Raw genomic sequence first — 21,958 nt, forward strand, 5'->3', positions numbered from 1 at the left:
GTTTGACTGGTGTGCACGTTTGACTGATGTGCACGATTGACTGATGTGCACCTTTGTCTGGTGTGCACCTTTGACTGATGTGCATCTTTGACTGGTGTGCACGTTTGACTGATGTGCACCTTTGACTGGTGTGCACGTTTGACTGATGTGCATCTTTGACTGGTGTGCACCTTTGACTGATGTGCACCTTTGACTGGTGTGCACCTTTGACTGATGTGCACCTTTGACTGGTGTGCACCTTTGACTGATGTGCGTCTTTGACTGGTGTGCACCTTTGACTGATGTGCACCCATAATTTAACTTTGGCTTCTGACTGATGTGCACCCATATCGAATCACGTCCGCCCAAACCCACACGTAAAGTATATGCCTTTTATTGAGAAATCACATCAGGTATTCATGAGTTATTTTGGTAACATACATACATAGAGAGAACCCGACTGTATCACAGCACAGTACTCGACTGTATCACAGTACAGTACTCGACTGTATCACAGTACAGTACTCGACTGTATCACAGCACAGTACCCGACTGTATCACAATACAGTACCCGACTGTATCACAGTACAGTACCCGACTGTATCACTGTACAGTACACGACTGTATCACAGTACAGTACCCGACTGTATCACAGTACAGTACCCGACTGTATCACAGTACCGTACCCGACTGTATCACAGTACCGTGCACGACTGTATCACAGTACAGTACACGACTGTATCACAGTACAGTACATGACTGTATCACAGTACAGTACCTACACCTTTGGGATGATTTTTCAAGTAGTGAGTAGCGAGACCAGGAGGGCATGTAGGTGTGGACGAGCTCCCTTCTATTTTTCTGTGAGAATTTTTGATGTGGATGATGATGATGATGATGATGATGATGATAGAGTATATGTGTTTATTGTGCATCATTGCTGACTACACCGTGTACTATAGAATGAAGGTTGAAGTGCTATAACAACTACTACAGGTGTTACATAAATACATTACTTGTGTACACCTTCACGCATTCAGTTCCATTAACATGGCAATAATATTACACTGTCTGACCATGGGCTCACCTCTCAGTGTTGCAGTGACTTCACTGGTAAATAAACCATTAGATTAACACTCAACCAGTGATCTGAATAAGGATAATATGAAGGAAATGAGACATTATTTAATCGTAGTAAGGGATGTCAGACTTTTATTTCTCATTAATTAATTTGCATTACAGATTCAGTTTGTTTGCTATCATGATTGTATCAGCAACAGTTCTGTTTGATGTTAATAATAAACAGATACTGGAATCATATTTCAAGGATACTGAGGATCTTAACTATCGTTTGGTTCGTGGAAGATCTTCACCCTCTTGGAGTGTAGGTTCTTCAGAGAATCAAACACACGGACGTCAGGGATGCGACGATCATATGGGAAGCCCATTGGTTTCTTGTCTGGGTATTTCTTACCTTGAATCCCGCAGTAGCCGTGGGTGCTGCCATAATCGTTGAACCTCAAGTCATTGTGAACGGCGTCATCACCACTGGAGATGTACACTTCGAGGTAGAAGTCCATTCCCTCCTCAGTGCCCTTAGGCAGGAGGAGCCTCTGTGGAATACCACAACCGCGGCCAGAAGCCAAGTTCAGGGAGCCACCGCCTGCGACAGCCGCGTCGGTGTCTTCGATTAGCTTGGGGAAGGAGATGCGGTCAGGGATGGCCACGTTGGAGTCATCGGAGTGACGTGCGATTCTATTGTCTCCAGCTGTCACTGTACGATAAAAAGAGAAGGAAAAGAAGTGCTTAGTTAAACAAAAGACACCACGAAATTGTGGCACTGAGACCAAACCTATTATAATAAATGGTAATAGGCAAAAACTATTAGCTGTTAGTGGTATCAGTCATTCATTACTTTTCATCTAGGATCCTTACCATCAACCCAAAACAAGTCGAGCAGTATGGCCTCCCAGCGTGCAGTGTCTGTGTCCATTTTGATGTGGTTCTCATCATATACTGGAGTAATGAAAACCCTGACAGTAATCGTTTCAGCCTGGTCTGCGTGGACGTGGATGTAGTAGACGTAGTCTAGGTGATTGAGGCGCGAAATGTGAGCAGTGACCTTAACATCTTCCACACCCTCTGTGGTGTCCAGAGCATTGCCAAGGTCGAAAGTGAAGTCCTCAAAGTAAGTTTTGAGGTCAGTGATCTCGACACCAGTGATCTGAATGTTAGGGTCAGCGAGTTGCTCCTTGGTGTATGGTGGAAGCTTATCCTTGTGTTCCTTAAAGATGTTATCCATGTACTTGTGGAGGCGGAAGAAAGCAGGGTCGCGAGTGGCAGTCTCAAAATGTTCCATAACTCCCGGAGGCATGTCGAACTTGCCGTGAGGGTCCGCCTGAGCACCCAGCACGCGGTGAGCCTGGTTGTGGAGGGCACCATAGTAGGCAGAGTTGGGGCTGTATGTGGAGGATTCAATAACATCACCCAGGATATCAATACCATGGTCATTGTCGATGTCAATGTGCGTGCCATCATCATTCTCGATGAACCCATGAGCAATGGCATCACGAATACGGCTTTCAGTTATCTTCAAGTCACGAATGCGAGCAACTCCATCAACGTCCTCAAATTCCTTGTTGTCTGGACGAGAAGGAAACTCTCCCCCGTATTTGTAGGAAGTGTGGGGTGCAAATCCATCCTTGATGGGGCGGTCCCAGTAGAGTTCGTCAACAGGTGATAGGTAATTTGAGAGTCTCTCAGCATCGAACCTGACAGTGAGCTGGTGGTGAGCCCAGAAGAAGAGTTCTCCCTTGCGGTCAATTTTCTGTCCATGCCACCAGAAGGGGAAGTCCATGTGCCAGTGGACGTGGTGAGAGTTGATGCCAATATCTTCACCAAAGTAGGCGACCCTCTGCTCTGGGTTCTTCTTGCTGCCGGTGAAGTGCATCTCAAAGTTGCCTGGGTGTTGAGTCATCTTTGCACTGTAAGCCTCGTTGATGACTTCAGAGTTGGTGAACAGGTGAGGGGTGACTTCATAGAGAGGTGGAAGGACGACGTCCTGAGTTAGAGGAGAGTGGGTGACAGCCACGTAAAGGGCATAAACAAACTCGCCTTCATTCATTTTCTCTCTGAAGAAGGCAGCATTCTTCTTGAAAGTTTCGAAGTCATTGGCGTGGAGGAGCACATCGACGAGCATGATAGCTTCCTCACGTTGTCGGGTGTTGAAGAGGGAGAACCAGTGGTGCTGCTCAAGGACGCGGTGGTCTTCGATCTCGTCCAGAAGATGGTTGACAGCAGCGCCTCCGTCATTGAAGTGACCTGCATCACTCCTTGGGTTGTAGCTGGCAGCAGCTGCTTTGAGGTCAGCATAGGCGGATGGGAGGTGACTGGTGATCCTGTTGAGGAGGCGGTTGATTGCCTGTTGCTTGTGGGGGTCAGTGGCGGCGGCCACCGTGGCCACCGCCACCAGGAGAACTGCTGCCACTGCTGTCCACTTCATGCTGATCACTGCAGGTGTGTTGCATCACATCCTCACACTCCTTATATACCCCATGTTGTACACTATCACTTGAACTTTGTCCACTGTCAACAGTAGACAAAAATGTCATGCACCTGGTCATTCTTGCCCTTGTTACGTGACCGGTTTATCAGTCTCTTGAGCTTTTTTTTTTTTTTTTTTTTTATCTATGGTTCATGATACAGAATATCATAGAATGGCGTACATTTTGATTGTTTTAATCTTACATATAAAGTTTCATTCCATCATTGGACCATTATGGCAAAACCTACAAGGTACACCTTCACAGGCTATGCTCCCCACACCTTATTCCGTCTCCGTCTGCCGTGTCTCCCCGTCCTTATTGATCGTATCCTCCCAGCCTTTCCATTTTGAGATGCTGAAGCATCTCTTGGAGCGGCTCTGTTCGTCTGTCCTTCACTAACGTTTTTTTCGGACGTGAGATGGTTCAGTTCTATACACTCCAGCGACGCCACACCACATCACAGATCACACCATACCACCCAGCACACCATACCACCCTCCCACACAACACCACACCAGTGGTGTTAATCGAGGGGCCGTGAAGTTTCCCCATATATCATTTTTGTTCTTTACTGATGTGCCGGACTCTTGGCCAGTCCTAATGTATTTCTTTCATTTGGCGGGGATTCCCTTGAGGTGATTAAGATGTGGAGGTGACAAGAATAAGAAAATGACGTCATCTTAGGTGTTAGAAGTGATGATGTTCTCTGGTGAGTTGGATACAGTCGTTTAGAAATGTGATAAGGCTTATTTTTTTGACTCAGCTGCTGCGTTTTTTGCTGTTTTCTCCTATTTTATGATACTTTCCCAGGTCTCGTTTCTTCCTTTCCATTACTTTCTGTTACTTTCCCTTACTTTTCTGCCTCTCTTCACTATCTTCAACGAGTTTCTTGTACTGTCCACTGCTTTCACTTTTCACTCTACTTGTCCCATTTTTTTTTTTTTACGGCCATACCACGTTGAGTACACCGCTTCCCGTCCGATCAGCGAAGTTAAGCAACGTTGGGTCTGGTTAGTACTTGGATGGGTGACCGCCTGGGAATACCAGATGCTGTTGGCATCCCTACGTGTCAAGTGGGGTTGGTGGAGGATTAGTGCCCCTCCCTGTAAAACAATTAACTCTAAGCCGTTGGCCACCCCGTTTGGGATACATGGCGTCTGGCAATGAATGAATGAACCATAATTTTCTGCCACTTTCCACTACTTTCTGCTACTCCCAGCTACTTTCTACTCCTTTCCCATGCACCTTGCTGCTTTCTCATACTTTCTGCAACTTTCCCAAAGATTCTGCTACTTTTCACTTAAGACTTTCTCCTACTGTGCCACACTTTTTATTTTCCCTATTATTTTGGTAGGCCTACTTTTAGTTTCTGACACTTTTTACCTTGCTACTTTCCGCTTTTATTTTTTTTTTTTTATAATTCCAGTCCTTTCTGATACTTTCTTCTACTTCCTTATACTTTCCACTACTTTTCCTACTTTTTGTTACTTTCCACCACTTTTCAGCATGTTACATGCTATAAGTTTTGTTACTTTCCCTCATTTTTGTTACTTTATGCTAGTTTTTCTTACTCTCCAGTATAGTTTATGCTACTTTCCACTACTTTTTCCTGTGTTCCAGTATTGTATGCAACTTTCCACTGCCGTCTGCCACTTTCCCTTACTCTCTGCAAGTTTCCACTACTATCTGGTACACTTTCTGTTACTTTTCACTGCTTTCTGCTGCTTTCTCCTACTTTCTGTTACTTTCCAGTACTTTCGGTAACTTTCCCCTTCATTTTGTTACTTTCCATCACTTTCTGCTACTTTCCCTAACTTTCTGCTATTTTCCACTACTTTCTCCAAGTTCCTGTTACTTTCCACTACTTTCTTCTACTTTCCCCAACTTTCTATTACTTTCTACTACTTTCTTCTACTTTCCCTAACTTTCTTTTACTTTGTACCACTCTCCTTCGTTTGTCTATGTTTCTCATACCTTCCATTTTGCTACTTGTCTGCTACTTTCCTTTACCCCCTGATATTTTCCACTAATTTATGTTACTTTCCACCGGTTTCTGCTACGTAGCACCATATTCTGCTACTTTCCATTACTTTTGCGCTTTTCCCTGTAATTTCTGCTACTTTTCACAACTTTTTTCCTGCTCCCCCAACTTTGATACTTTCCGCCACATTCTGCTACTGTTCACCGTATTCTGCAACTTTATGATACTTTCCGCCACATTTTGTTACTTTTCACCGTCTTCTGCTACTTTATGATACTTTCCGCCACATTCTGCTACTGTTCACCGTATTCTGCTACTTTCTACTACCTTTTCACTACTTCCTTCTACTTTCCGCATCTTTCATCCATCCATCACTACTTTCATCTTCTTTCGCCTATTATCTGTATATTTTCACTACTTTCTCCTGTTTTTCCGTTCGTATCAATTATTCTTTGGCACTTTTCACCAATGACGATATTTTTCATTAATTTCCAGTGCTAAAGAATTGTGCTGAGCGGTGATCAAAACCGTACCGTACCCGACTGCATCACAGCACAGTACTCGACCGTATCACAGCACAGTACACGACTGTATCACAGTACAGTACACGACTGTATCACAGCACAGTACTCGACTGTATCACAGTACCGTACCCGACTGTATCACAGTACAGTACCCGACTGTATCACAGCACAGTACCCGACTGTATCACAGTACAGTAACCGACTGTATCACAGTACAGTTCCTACACCTTTGGGATGATTTTTTAAGTAGTGAGTAGCGAGACCAGGAGGGCATGTAGGTGTGGACGAGCTCTCTTCTTTTTTTCTGTGAGAATTTCTGAAGTGGATGATGATGATGATGATGATGATGATGATGATAGAGTATATGTGTTTATTGTGCATCATTGCTGACTACACCGTGTACTATAGAATGAAGGTTGAAGTGCTATAACAACTACTACAGGTGTTACATAAATACATTACTTGTGTACACCTTCACGCATTCAGTTCCATTAACATGGCAATAATATTACACTGTCTGACCATGGGCTCACCTCTCAGTGTTGCAGTGACTTCACTGGTAAATAAACCATTAGATTAACACTCAACCAGTGATCTGAATAAGGATAATATGAAGGAAATGAGACATTATTTAATCGTATTAAGGGATGTCAGACTTTTATTTCTCATTAATTAATTTGCATTACAGATTCAGTTTGTTTGCTATCATGATTGTATCAGCAACAGTTCTGTTTGATGTTAATAATAAACAGATACTGGAATCATATTTCAAGGATACTGAGGATCTCAACTATGGTCTGGGTCGTGGAAGATCTTCACCCTCTCGGTGTGTTGGTTCTTCAGAGAACGAAACACACGGACGTCAGGGATGCGACGATCATATGGGAAGCCCATTGGTTTCTTGTCTGGGTATTTCTGGCCTTGAATGCCGCAGTAGCCGTGGTTGCTGCCATGATCGTTGGTCACCAAGTCATCATGAACAGCGTCATCACCACTGGAGATGTACACTTCGAAGTAAAATTCCATTCCTTCCTCAGTGCCCTTAGGCAGGAGGAGCCTCTGTGGAATACCACAGGCACGGCCAGAACCCAAGTCGAGGGGCCACCACCTGCGACAGCTGCGTCGGTGTCGTGGATCAGCTTGGGGAAGGAGATGCGGTCAGGGATGGCCACATTGGAGTCAGACGAGCTACGTACAATGTTGTTGTCTCCAGCTTTCACTGTATGATAAAAAGAGAAAGAAAAGAAGTGCTTAGTTAAAAAAATGAAACCACGAAATTGTGGCACTGAGACCAAAGCTGTTATAATAAATAGTAATAGATAAAAACTATTAGCTGTTAGTGGTATCAGTCATTCATTACTTTTCATCTAGGATCCTTACCATCAACCCAGAACAAGTCGAGCAGTATGGCCTCCCAGCGTGCAGTGTCTGTGTCCATTTTGATGTGGTTCTCATCATATACTGGAGCAATGAAAACCCTGACAGTAATCGTTTCAGCCTGGTCTGCGTGGACGTGGATTTTGTAGGTGAAGTCTTCGTGGTTGAGGCGGGGAATGTGAGCAGTGACCTTAACATCTTCCACACCCTCTGTGGTGTCCAGAGCATTGCCAAGGTCGAAAGTGAAGTCCTCAAAGTAAGTTTTGAGGTTACCGACTTCGACACCAGTGATCTGAATGTTAGGGTCGGCGAGTTGCTCCTTGGTGTATGGTGGAAGCTTATCCTTGTGTTCCTTAAAGATGTAATCCATGTACTTGTGGAGGCGGAAGAAGGCAGGGTCGCGAGTGGCAGTCTCAAAATGTTCCATAACTCCCGGAGGCATGTCGAACTTGCCATGAGGGTCCGCCTGAGCACCCAGCACGCGGTGAGCCTGGTTGTGGAGAGCACCATAGTAGGCAGAGTTGGGGCTGTATGTGGAGGATTCAATAACATCACCCAGGATATCAATACCATGGTCATTGTCGATGTCAATGTGAGTGCCATCATCATTCTCGATGAACCCATGAGCAATGGCATCACGAATACGGCTTTCCATTATCTTCATGTCACGAATGCGAGCAACTCCATCAACGTCCTCAAATTCCTTGTTGTCTGGACGAGAAGGAAACTCTCCCCCGTACTTGTAGGAAGTGTGGGGTGCAAATCCATCCTTGATGGGGCGGTCCCAGTAGAGTTCGTCAACAGGTGATAGGTAATTTGAGAGTCTCTCAGCATCGAACCTGACTGTGAGCTGGTGGTGAGCCCAGAAGAAGAGTTCTCCCTTGCGGTCAATTTTCTCTCCGTGCCACCAGAAGGGGAAGTCCATGTGCCAGTGGACGTGGTGAGAGTTGATGCCAATATCTTCACCAAAGTAGGCGACCCTCTGCTCTGGGTTCTTCTTGCTGCCGGTGAAGTGCATCTCAAAGTTGCCTGGGTGTTGAGTCATCTTTGCGCTGTAAGCCTCGTTGATGACTTCAGAGTTGGTGAACAGGTGAGGGGTGACTTCATAGAGAGGTGGAAGGACGACGTCCTGAGTTAGAGGAGAGTGGGTGACAGCCACGTAAAGGGCATAAACAAACTCTCCTTCATTCATTTTCTCTCTGAAGAAGGCAGCATTTTTCTTGAAAGTTTCGAAGTCCTTGGCGTGGAGGAGCACATCGACGAGCATGATAGCTTCCTCACGTTGTCGGGTGTTGAAGAGGGAGAACCAGTGGTGCTGCTCAAGGACGCGGTGGTCTTCGATCTCGTCCAGAAGATGGTTGGCAGCAGCACCTCCGTCACTGAAGTGAGCTGCTTCACTTCTTGGGTTGTAGCTGGTAGCAGCTGCTTTGAGGTCAGCATAGGCGGATGGGAGGTGACTGGTGATCCTGTTGAGGAGGCGGTTGATTGCCTGTTGCTTGTGGGGGAGGTCAGTGTCGGCGGCCACCGTGGCCACCGCCACCAGGAGAACTGCTGCCACTGCTGTCCACTTCATGCTGATCACTGCAGGTGTGTTGCATTACATCCTCACACTCCTTATATACCCCATGTTGCACACTGTCACTTGAACTTTGTCCACTCTCAACAGCAGACAAAAATGTTATGCACCTTGTCATTCTTGCCCTTGTTACGTGACCGGCTTATCACTCTCTTTAGCTTTTTTTTTTTTTTTTTAATCTATGCTTCATGATACAGAATATCATAGAATTCCGTATACTTTGGTTGTTATAATCTTACATAGAGAGATTCATACCATCGCTGGACCATTACGGCAAAACCTACATGGTACATCTTCACAGGCTATGCTCCCCACACCTTATCCTGTCTCCGTCTGCCGTGTCTCCCCGTCCTTATTGATCGTATCCTCCCAGCCTTTCCATTTTAAGATGCTGGAACATCTCTTGAAGCGGCTTTGTTCGTCTGTCCTTCACTAACGTTTTTTTCGGACGTGAGATGGTTCACTTCTATACAGTCCAGTGACGCTGCTTTCTCATACTTTCTGCAACTTTCCCAAACATTCTGCTACTTTTCACTTAATTCTGGAACTTTGCATCGTGTTCTGCTACTTCCCACTTCATTCTGCTTCCTGCGAGACCTTTTTGCTACTTTCCGCATACTTTGCTTCTCTTCACTACTTCCTGGTATTTACTACTTATTTTTTGCTACTTTCCATTAAATCCTGCTTCATTACAATACTTTCTCCTAATGTGCCACACTTTTTATTTTCCCTATTGTTCTGGTACTTTTAGTTTCTGACACTTTTTACCTTGCTACTTTTCGCTTTTATTTATTTTTTTTTATAATTCCAGTCCTTTCCGCTACTTTCTTCTACTTCCTTATACTTTCCACTACTTTTCCTACTTTTTGTTACTTTCCACCACTTTTCAGCATGTTACATGCCATAAGTTTTGCTACTTTCCCTCATTTTTGTTACTTTATGCTAGTTTTTCTTACTCTCCAGTATAGTTTATGCTACTTTCCACTACTTTTTCCTGTGTTCCAGTATTGTATGCAACTTTCCATTGCCGTCTGCCACTTTCCCTTACTCTCTGCAAATTTTCATTACTATCTGGTACACTTTCTGTTACTTTTCACTACTTTCTGCTGCTTTCTCCTACTTTCTGTTACTTTCCAGTACTTTCGGTAACTTTCCCCTTCATTTTGTTATTTTCCATCACTTTCTGCTACTTTCCCTAACTTTCTGCTATTTTCCACTACTTTCTCTAAGTTCCTGTTACTTTCCACTACTTTCTTCTACTTTCTCCAAGTTTTTGTTACTTTCCACTAATTTCTGCAACTTTCCCAAACTTTCTGTTACTTTCCACTACTTTCTTCTACTTTCCCCAACTTTCTGTTACTTTCTACTACTTTCTTCTACTTTCCCCAACTTTCTGTTACTTTCCACTACTTTCTTCTACTTTCCCCAACTTTCTGTTACTTTCTATTACTTTCTTCTACTTTCCCCAGCTTTCTTTTACTTTCTTCTACTTTCCCCAACTTTCTGTTACTTTCTACTACTTTCTTCTACTTTCCCTAACTTTCTTTCACTTTACACTACTCTCCTTCGTTTCTCTATGTTTCTCATACCTTCCATTTTGCTACTTTTCTGCTACTTTCCTTTACCCCCTGATATTTTCCACTAATTTATGTTACTTTCCACCGGTTTCTGCTACGTAGCACCATATTCTGCAACTTTCCATTACTTTTGCTATTTTCCCTGTAATTTCTGCTACTTTTCACAACTTTTTTCCTGCTCCCCCAACTTTGATACTTTCCGCCACATGCTGCTACTGTTCACCGTATTCTGCAACTTTATGATACTTTCCGCCACATTTTGCTACTTTTCACCGTCTTCTGCTACTTTATGATACTTTCCGCCACATTCTGCTACTGTTCACCGTATTCTGCTACTTTCTACTACCTTTTCACTACTTCCTTCTACTTTCCGCATCTTTCATCCATCCATCACTACTTTCATCTTCTTTCGCCTATTATCTGTATATTTTCACTACTTTCTCCTGTTTTTCCGTTCGTATCAATTATTCTTTGGCACTTTTCACCAATGACGATATTTTTCATTAATTTCCAGTGCTAAAGAATTGTGCTGAGCGGTGATCAAAACCGTACCGTACCCGACTGCATCACAGCACAGTACTCGACTGCATCACAGCACAGTGCTCGACCGTATCACAGCACAGTACACGACTGTATCACAGTACAGTACACGACTGTATCACAGCACAGTACTCGACTGTATCACAGTACCGTACCCGACTGTATCACAGTACAGTACCCGACTGTATCACAGCACAGTACCCGACTGTATCACAGTACAGTAACCGACTGTATCACAGTACAGTACCTACACCTTTGGGATGATTTTTTAAGTAGTGAGTAGCGAGACCAGGAGGGCATGTAGGTGTGGACGAGCTCTCTTCTTTTTTTCTGTGAGAATTTCTGAAGTGGATGATGATGATGATGATGATGATGATGGTGATAGAGTATATGTGTTGATTGTGCATCATTGTTGACTACACCATGTACTATAGAATGTAGGTTGAAATGCTGTAACAACTACAGGTGTTACATAAATACATTACTTGTGTACACCTTCACGCATTCACTTCCATTAACATGGCAATAATATTACACTGTCCGACCATGGGCTCACCTCTCAGTGTTGCAGTGACTTCACTGGTAAATAAACCATTAGATTAACACTCAACCAGTGATCTGAATAAGGATAATATGAAGGAAATGAGACATTATTTAATCGTATTAAGGGATGTCAGACTTTTATTTCTCATTAATTAATTTGCATTACAGATTCAGTTTGTTTGCTATCATGATTGTATCAGCAACAGTTCTGTTTGATGTTAATAATAAACAGATACTGGAATCATATTTCAAGGATACTGAGGATCTCAACTATGGTCTGGGTCGTGGAAGATCTTCACCCTCTCGCTGTGTAGGTTCTTCAGAGAATCAAACACACGGAGGTCAGGGATGCGACGATCATATGGGAAGCCCATTGGTTTCTTGTCTGGGTATTTCTCGCCTTGAATGCCGCAGTAGCCGTGGTTGCTGCCATGATCGTTGGTCACCAAGTCATCATGAACAGCGTCATCACCACTGGAGATGTACACTTCGAAGTAAAATTCCATTCCTTCCTCAGTGCCCTTAGGCAGGAGGAGCCTCTGTGGAATACCACAGGCACGGCCAGAACCCAAGTCGAGGGGGCCACCACCTGCGACAGCTGCGTCGGTGTCGTGGATCAGCTTGGGGAAGGAGATGCGGTCAGGGATGGCCACATTGGAGTCAGACGAGCTACGTACAATGTTGTTGTCTCCAGCTTTCACTGTATGATAAAAAGAGAAAGAAAAGAAGTGCTTAGTTAAAAAATGAAACCACGAAATTGTGGCACTGAGACCAAAGCTGTTATAATAAATGGTAATAGATAAAAACTATTAGCTGTTAGTGGTATCAGTCATTCATTACTTTTCATCTAGGATCCTTACCATCAACCCAGAACAAGTCGAGCAGTATGGCCTCCCAGCGTGCAGTGTCTGTGTCCATTTTGATGTGGTTCTCATCATATACTGGAGCAATGAAAACCCTGACAGTAATCGTTTCAGCATGGTCTGCGTGGACATGGATTTTGTAGGTGAAGTCTTCGTGGTTGAGGCGGGGAATGTGAGCAGTGACCTTAACATCTTCCACACCCTCTGTGGTATCCAGAGCATTGCCAAGGTCGAAAGTGAAGTCCTCAAAGTAAGTTTTGAGGTTACCGACTTCGACACCAGTGATCTGAATGTTAGGGTCGGCGAGTTGCTCCTTGGTGTATGGTGGAAGCTTATCCTTGTGTTCCTTAAAGATGTAATCCATGTACTTGTGGAGGCGGAAGAAGGCAGGGTCGCGAGTGGCAGTCTCAAAATGTTCCATAACTCCTGGAGGCAAATCGAACTTGCCGTGAGGGTCCGCCTGAGCACCCAGCACGCGGTGAGCCTGGTTGTGGAGAGCACCATAGTAGGCAGAGTTGGGGCTGTATGTGGAGGATTCAATAACATCACCCAGGATATCAATACCATGGTCATTGTCGATGTCAATGTGCGTGCCATCATCATTCTCGATGAACCCATGAGCAATGGCATCACGAATACGGCTTTCCATTATCTTCAAGTCACGAATGCGAGCAACTCCATCAACGTCCTCAAATTCCTTGTTGTCTGGACGAGAAGGAAACTCTCCCCCGTACTTGTAGGAAGTGTGGGGTGCAAATCCATCCTTGATGGGGCGGTCCCAGTAGAGTTCGTCAACAGGTGATAGGTAATTTGAGAGTCTCTCAGCATCGAACCTGACTGTGAGCTGGTGGTGAGCCCAGAAGAAGAGTTCTCCCTTGCGGTCAATTTTCTCTCCGTGCCACCAGAAGGGGAAGTCCATGTGCCAGTGGACGTGGTGAGAGTTGATGCCAATATCTTCACCAAAGTAGGCGACCCTCTGCTCTGGGTTCTTCTTGCTGCCGGTGAAGTGCATCTCAAAGTTGCCTGGGTGTTGAGTCATCTTTGCGCTGTAAGCCTCGTTGATGACTTCAGAGTTGGTGAACAGGTGAGGGGTGACTTCATAGAGAGGTGGAAGGACGACGTCCTGAGTTAGAGGAGAGTGGGTGACAGCCACGTAAAGGGCATAAACAAACTCTCCTTCATTCATTTTCTCTCTGAAGAAGGCAGCATTTTTCTTGAAAGTTTCGAAGTCCTTGGCGTGGAGGAGCACATCGACGAGCATGATAGCTTCCTCACGTTGTCGGGTGTTGAAGAGGGAGAACCAGTGGTGCTGCTCAAGGACGCGGTGGTCTTCGATCTCGTCCAGAAGATGGTTGGCAGCAGCACCTCCGTCACTGAAGTGAGCTGCTTCACTTCTTGGGTTGTAGCTGGTAGCAGCTGCTTTGAGGTCAGCATAGGCGGATGGGAGGTGACTGGTGATCCTGTTGAGGAGGCGGTTGATTGCCTGTTGCTTGTGGGGGAGGTCAGTGTCGGCGGCCACCGTGGCCACCGCCACCAGGAGAACTGCTGCCACTGCTGTCCACTTCATGCTGATCACTGCAGGTGTGTTGCATTACATCCTTACACTCCTTATATACCCGATGTTGCACACTATCACTTGAACTTTGTCCACTCTCAACAGCAGAGAAAAATGTTATGCACCTTGTCATTCTTGCCCTTGTTACGTGACCGGCTTATCACTCTCTTTAGCTTTTTTTTTTTTTTTTTTTAATCTATGCTTCATGATACAGAATATCATAGAATTCCGTATACTTTGGTTGTTATAATCTTACATAGAGAGATTCATACCATCGCTGGACCATTACGGCAAAACCTACATGGTACATCTTCACAGGCTATGCTCCCCACACCTTATCCTGTCTCCGTCTGCCGTGTCTCCCCGTCCTTATTGATCGTATCCTACCAGCCTTTCCATTTTAAGATGCTGGAACATCTCTTGAAGCGGCTCTGTTCGTCTGTCCTTCACTAACGTTTTTTTCGGACGTGAGATGGTTCCCTTCTATACAGTCCAGTGACGCTGCTTTCTCATACTTTCTGCAACTTTCCCAAAGATTCTGCTACTTTTCACTTAATTCTGGAACTTTTGCACCATGTTTTGCTATTTCCCACATCATTTTTCTTCCTGCGAGACCTTTTTGCTACTTTCCACATACTTTGCTTCTCTTCACTACTTCCTGGTATTTACTACTTATTTTTTGCTACTTTTCATTAAATCCTGCTTCATTACAATACTTTCTCCTACTGTGCCACACTTTTTATTTTCCCTATTGTTCTGGTACTTTTAGTTTCTGACACTTTTTACCTTGCTACTTTTCGCTTTTATTTATTTTTTTTTATAATTCCAGTCCTTTCTGATACTTTCTTCTACTTCCTTATACTTTCCACTACTTTTCCTACTTTTTGTTACTTTCCACCACTTTTCAGCATGTTACATGCTATAAGTTTTGTTACTTTCCCTCATTTTTGTTACTTTATGCTAGTTTTTCTTACTCCAGTATAGTTTATGCTACTTTCCACTACTTTTTCCTGTGTTTCAGTATTGTATGCAACTTTCCACTGCCGTCTGCCACTTTCCCTTACTCTCTGCAACATTTCACTACTATCTGGTACACTTTCTGTTACTTTTCACTACTTTCTGCTGCTTTCTCCTACTTTCTGTTACTTTCCAGTACTTTCGGTAACTTTCCCCAGCATTTTGTTACTTTCCATCACTTTCTGCTACTTTCCCTAACTTTCTGCTATTTTCCACTACTTTCTCCAAGTTCCTGTTACTTTCCACTACTTTCTTCCACTTTCTCCAAGTTCTTGTTACTTTCCACTACTTTTTGCAACTTTCCCAAACTTTCTGTTACTTTCCACTACTTTCTTCTACTTTCCCCAACTTTCTGTTACTTTCTGCTACTTTCCCCAACTTTCTGTTACTTTCTTCTACTTTCCCCAACTTTCTGTTACTTTCTTCTACTTTCCCCAACTTTCTGTTACTTTCTACTACTTTCTTCTACTTTCCCCAACTTTCTGTTACTTTCTACTACTTTCTTCTACTTTCCCCAACTTTCTGTTACTTTCTTGTACTTTCTTCTACTTTCCCCAACTTTCTGTTACTTTCTACTACTTTCTTCTACTTTCCCCAACTTTGTTACTTTCTTCTACTTTCCCCAACTTTCTGTTACTTTCTACTACTTTCTTCTACTTTCCCCAACTTTCTGTTACTTTCTTCTTTCCCCAACTTTCTGTTACTTTCTACTACTTTCTTCTACTTTCCCCAACTTTCTGTTACTTTCTACTGTTTTCTTCTACTTTCCCCAACTTTCATTTACTTTGCACAACTCTCCTTCGTTTGTCTATGTTTCTCATACCTTCCATTTTGCTACTTTTCTGCTACTTTCCTCTACCCCCTGATATTTTCCACTAATTTATGTTACTTTCCACCGGTTTCTGCTACGTAGCACCATATTCTGCTACTTTCCATTACTTTTTTGCTATTTTCCCTGTAATTTCTGCTACTTTCCACAACTTTTTTCCTGCTCCCCCAACTTTGATACTTTCCGTCACATGCTGCTACTGTTCACCATATTCTGCTACTTTATGATACTTTCCGTCACATTTTGCTACTGTTCACCGTCTTCTGCTACTTTATGATACTTTCCGCCACATTCTGCTACTGTTCACCGTATTCTGCTACTTTCTACTACCTTTTCACTACTTCCTTCTACTTTCCTCATCTTTCATCCATCCATCACTACTTTCATCTTCTTTCGCCTATTATCTGCATATTTTCACTACTTTCTCCTGTTTTTCCGTTCATATCAATTATTCTTTGGCACTTTTCACCAATGACGATATTTTCCATTAATTTCCAGTGCTAAAGAAGCATCATATTCTAGTATTAACCAATTGTTACAGCTCAGCATTCAAGGAGAGATGGCGTTTCGAGGACAAGCTGAAGAGATAGGTGCCACTCCGGACTCATCTTAATGAAAGCAATATGTAACCCGTCTAGGTCAAGGAGTCAGTCCTGCGCTGAGTACAACCGCCCAGTGACAACAAGAATATAACAAGACGTCATTGATTTACAAACGTTGACTCTTACCGAAACTACCTCATGAGCCCCTTCGGGCCAAAGATGTTAGTACACCCTCGCTCGAGCTGCCAGAACCTGAAGTCCACTGGCTTCACGTTAACAGAGCCTCCAGTAGCCTCTGACCTTGACCGCTGACCTTGACCTCTGACTAGTTGTTCTAAAAATCCATCACTTTATCCTTGCCTTACCCTCAACTCTTCCACCATGTTTGATATAAATTGATCAAAACTAAGAGTTCATCTGGCCAGGTGACCTTGACCTTTGACCTATTATCCTTAAAATCCTTCCACTATGGTCCCACTAGGATGGCATTACAACAGCCGCTGTGCTTCCCACTCAGCAGGGGTCCTCAGAGGGCACAGTGACGCCCTGCCCAGAGTTTGACCTTGGCCTTTGACTTGTGTGCACCTTTGACTGATGTGCACCTTTGACTGATGTGCACGTTTGACTGATGTGCACGTTTGACTGATGTGCACCTTTGACTGATGTGCACGTTTGACTGATGTGCACCTTTGACTGATGTGCACGGTTGACTGATGTGAACCTTTGACTGATGTGCACGTTTAACTGATGTGCATCTTTGACTGGTGTGCACCTTTGACTGATGTGCACCTTTGACTGGTGTGTACCTTTGACTGATGTGCACCTTTGACTGGTGTGCACCTTTGCTGATGTGCACCTTTGACTGATGTACATCTTTGACTGGTGTGCACCTTTGCTGATGTGCACCCATAATTTAACCTTGGCTTCTGACTGATGTGCACCTTTGACTGGTGTACACCTTTGACTGATGTGCACCTTTGACTGGTGTGCACCTTTGACTGATGTGCATCTTTGACTGGTGTGCACCTTTGACTGGTGTGCACCTTTGACTGATGTGCACCTTTGACTGATGTGCATCTTTGACTGGTGTGCACCTTTGACTGATGTGCACCCATAATTTAACCTTGGCTTCTGACTGATGTGTATCCATATCGAATCACCTCCGCCCAAACCCACACTTAAAGTATATGCCTTTTATTGAGAAATCACATCAGGTATTCATGAGTTATTTTGGTAACATACATACATAGAGAGAACCCGACTGTATCACAGCACAGTACTCGACTGTATCACAGTACAGTACCCGACTGTATCACAGTACAGTACCCGACTGTATCACAGTACAGTACCTACACCTTTGGGATGATTTTTTAAGTAGTGAGGAGCGAGACCAGGAGTACATGTAGGTGTGGACGAGCTCCCTTCTATTTTTCTGTGAGAATTTCTGAAGTGGATGATGATGATGATGATGATGATGATGATAGAGTATATGTGTTTATTGCGCATCATTGCTGACTACACCGTGTGCTATAGAATGCAGGTTGAAATGCCCTAACAAATACAGGTGTTACATAAATACATTACTTGTGTACACCTTCACGCATTCACTTCCATTAACATGGCAATAATTTTACACTGTCTGACCATGGGCTCACCTCTCAGTGTTGCAGTGACTTCACTGGTAAATAAACCATTAGATTAACACTCAACCAGTGATCTGAATAAGGATAATATGAAGGAAATGAGACATTATTTAATCGTATAAAGGGATGTCAGACTTTTATTTCTCATTAATTAATTTGCATTACAGAATCAGTTTGTTTGCTATCATGATTGTATCAGCAACAGTTCTGTTTGATGTTAATAATAAACAGATACTGGAATAATATTTCTAGGATACTGAGGATCTCAACTATGATGTGGGTCGTGGAAGATCTTCACCTTCTGGGTGTGCAGATTCTTCAGAGAATCATACACACGACGGTCAGGGATGCGACGATCATATGGGAAGCCCATTGGTTTCTTGTCTGGGTATTTCTCGCCTTGAATGCCGCAGTAGCCGTGGGTGCTGCCATGATCGTTGGTTACCAAGTCATCATGAACAGCGTCATCACCACTGGAAATGTACACGTCGAAGTAGAAGTCCATTCCCTCCTCAGTGCCCTTAGGCAGGAGGAGCCTCTGTGGAATACCACAGCCGCGGCCAGAAGCCAAGTCGAGGGAACCACCGCCTGCGACAGCTGCGTCGGTGTCTTGGATCAGTTTGGGGAAGGAGATGCGGTCAGGGATGGCCACGTTGGAGTCATGGGAGTGACGTTCAATGTTGTTGTCTCCAGCTTTCACTGTACGATAAAAAGAGAAGGAAAAGAAGTGTTTAGTTAAAAAAATGAAACCACGAAATTATGGCACTGAGACCAAAGCTGTTATAATAAATGGTAATAGACAAAAACTGTTAGCTGTTAAAGGTATCAGTCATTCATTACTTTTCATCTAGAATCCTTACCATCAACCCAGAACAAGTCGAGCAGTATGGTTTCCCAGCGTGCAGTGTTGGCATCCATTTTGATGTGGTTCTCATCATATACTGGAGCAATGTAAACCCTGACAGTAATCGTTTCAGCATGGTCTGCGTGGACGTGGATGTTGTAGGTGAAGTCTTCATGGTTGAGGCGGGAAATGTGAGTAGTGACCTTAACATCTTCCACACCCTCTGTGGTGTCCAGAGCATTGCCAAGGTCGAAAGTGAAGTCCTCAAAGTAAGTTTTGAGGTCACCGACATCGACACCAGTGATTTCAATGTTAGAATCAGTGAGTTGCGCCTTGGTGTATGGTGGAAGCTTATCCTTGTGTTCCTTAAAGATGTTATCCATGTACTTGTGGAGGCGGAAGAAGGCAGGGTCGCGAGTGGCCGTCTCAAAGTGTTCCATAACTCCCGGAGGCATATCGAACTTGCCGTGAGGGTCCGCCTGAGAACCCAGCACGCGGTGAGCCTGGTTGTGGAGGGCACCATAGTAGGCAGAGTTGGGGCTGTATGTGGAGGATTCAATGACATCACCCAGGATATCAATACCATGGTCATTGTCGATGTCAATGTGCGAGCCATCATCATTCTCGATGAACCCATGAGCAATGGCATCACGAATACGGCTTTCCATTATCTTCATGTCACGAATGTGAGCAACTCCATCAACGTCCTCAAATTCTTTGTTATCTGGACGAGAAGGAAACTCTCCCCCGTACTTGTAGGAAGTGTGGGGTGCAAATCCATCCTTGATGGGGCGGTCCCAGTAGAGTTCGTCAACAGGTGATAGGTAATTTGAGAGTCTCTCAGCATCGAACCTGACAGTGAGCTGGTGGTGAGCCCAGAAGAAGAGTTCTCCCTTGCGGTTAATTTTCTCTCCGTGCCACCAGAAGGGGAAGTCCATGTGCCAGTGGACGTGGTGAGAGTTGATGCCAATATCTTCACCAAAGTAAGCGACCCTCTGCTCTGGGTTCTTCTTGCTGCCGGTGAAGTGCATCTCAAAGTCTCCTGGGTGTTGAGTCATCTTTGCGCTGTAAGCCTCGTTGATGACTTCAGAGTTGGTGAACAGGTGAGGGGTGACTTCATAGAGAGGTGGAAGGACGACGTCCTGAGTTAGAGGAGAGTGGGTGACAGCCACGTAAAGGGCATAAACAAACTCTCCTTCATTCATTTTCTCTCTGAAGAAGGCAGCATTCTTCTTGAAAGTCTCGAAGTCTGTGGTGTGCAGAAGCACATCGACCAGCAAGAGAGCTTCCTCACGTTGTCGGGTGTTGAAGAGGGAGAACCAGTGGTGCTGCTCAAGGACGCGGTGGTCATCGATCTCGTCCAGAAGATGGTTGGCAGCAGCACCTCCGTCACTGAAGTGAGCTGCATCACTCCTTGGGTTGTAGCTGGTAGCAGCGCCTTTGAGGTCAGTATAGGTGGATGGGAGGTGACTGGTGATCCTGTTGAGGAGGCGGTTGATTGCCTGTTGCTTGTGGGGGAGGTCAGTGTCGGCGGCCACCGTGGCCACCGCCACCAGGAGAACTGCTGCTACCGCTGTCCACCTCATCCTGCTGACTCACGGGCACTGGTTGGCTGACTTTGTCATTTCTGTCTTATATACTGTTGTTTGGTCAGTTATCTCTCCGTATGCCCTTGGTATGGCGCCATGGTAACAAATGTGGACCTGCCGCTAATAGAAGAGCGATCTTGACCTTTATCCAAATGGGAGTGGCGACGGTAAGGTAAACAAGAAAGAAGTTAGGTTTCCGTAGAGCGCTTAATTTTGAGACATCGGATGTACGTCGTAATTAAGCCATCATCAATATCATCATTCCAGCCTCTTTTCCCACCCAAAGATGGGGATAAGGCAGTGGCCATAAACCAAAGAAACAGAAAAATTTAATAGGGACAACTAAGTAACAACATACCCAAGGAAATGGAACGCACATTCGTTTGAAGTCACCGGGCATTGGTTTTGAAATGGAGCCAAGATTCCGAAAGTGTCGATGATGATGTGGCCCATTTCATTAGGTATGCTATTTTTTCCCCAGTTATTATGACCTTTGCTATTATTATTATTATTATTTTTTAGTCCACCTCGCCTCGATCTTTTGAACCTCTTCAGTCCGATGGCGTACTGTACTCATTCTTGCAAACTTCTGGTGATTTCATTAACTTTTAATATGGAGAAATTGCTACTTTTCAGTATGTTTAGCTGCGTTCCTTTTTTATACTTTCCAATACTTTGTGCTGCCTTTCGCCACTTGCGGCTGTTTACTGCTTTCTACTGCCTTTCCTTACAGACCTTTCTGCTTACTTTTACTCACTTTCTGTTACTTTCTTGAACATGCTGCTACTTTCCATTACTTTCTGCTTGTGTCTCTCTTTAGGTTACTTTTCACTGTTTTCTGCTACTTTAGGCAACTTTGTGATGCTTTCCACGACTTTCTCAACTTTCCACTGCTCTCTGGTACTTTTCACATTATGCTACTTTCCCCTACTTTCTTCTCCTTCTGCTACTTTCCCTTACTTTCTGCTACATTCCACTACTTTCTTCTACCTTTCCCTATTGTCTGCTACTTCCCTTTTACATTCTGCTACTTTCTGCTACTTTCCCGCTACATTCTGCTTCTTTCTCCTACTTTCTGCTACTTTTCCCTATTTTCTATTTTTTTCCCCTACTTTCTGGTACTTCCCACTACTTTCCCTCTACTTTCTGCTACTTTCCGCTACTTTTTACTATTTCCATTACTTTTTGCTTCTTCCACTACTTTCTGCTACTTTCCACTACTCTCTGCAACATTCCACTACTTTCTGCTACTTCCCATTATTTTCCCTCTACTTTCTGCTACTTTCCTCTACTTTCTGCTGCTCTCCACCACTTTCTGGTACTTTCCCCTATTTTCTGCTACTTCCCACTACTTTCCCTTTCCTTTCTGCTACTTTCCACTACGTTTATCTACTTTCCACTACTTCCTGCTGCTACCACTCCTTTCTGCTACTT

The 21,958-nt window shown here is 44.2% G+C and overlaps 1 non-coding gene and 4 pseudogenes across 1 annotated transcript; 1 reads left to right on the forward strand and 4 right to left on the reverse strand.

The window, feature by feature from the left end:
- Positions 1-1,319: 1,319 nt before the first annotated feature.
- Positions 1,320-3,481, reverse strand: LOC145403791 (hemocyanin A chain pseudogene; annotated as a pseudogene).
- A 983-nt stretch (positions 3,482-4,464) lies between these two features.
- On the forward strand, positions 4,465-4,583 carry LOC145403872 (5S ribosomal RNA). The gene has a single exon (XR_013898066.1). It is a non-coding gene; the product is annotated as a 5S ribosomal RNA (ribosomal RNA).
- Positions 4,584-6,815: 2,232 nt separating this feature from the next.
- On the reverse strand, positions 6,816-8,979 carry LOC145403792 (hemocyanin pseudogene; annotated as a pseudogene).
- A 2,929-nt stretch (positions 8,980-11,908) lies between these two features.
- On the reverse strand, positions 11,909-14,072 carry LOC145403793 (hemocyanin B chain pseudogene; annotated as a pseudogene).
- Positions 14,073-18,356: 4,284 nt separating this feature from the next.
- On the reverse strand, positions 18,357-20,521 carry LOC145403794 (hemocyanin B chain pseudogene; annotated as a pseudogene).
- Between the last annotated feature and the right edge of the window lie 1,437 nt (positions 20,522-21,958).

The sequence above is a fragment of the Coenobita brevimanus genome, chromosome 61 (genome assembly GCF_032717465.1).
Source record: "Coenobita brevimanus isolate Jiangsu-jjx chromosome 61, ASM3271746v2, whole genome shotgun sequence".
NCBI classification, from domain to species: domain Eukaryota; kingdom Metazoa; phylum Arthropoda; class Malacostraca; order Decapoda; family Coenobitidae; genus Coenobita; species Coenobita brevimanus.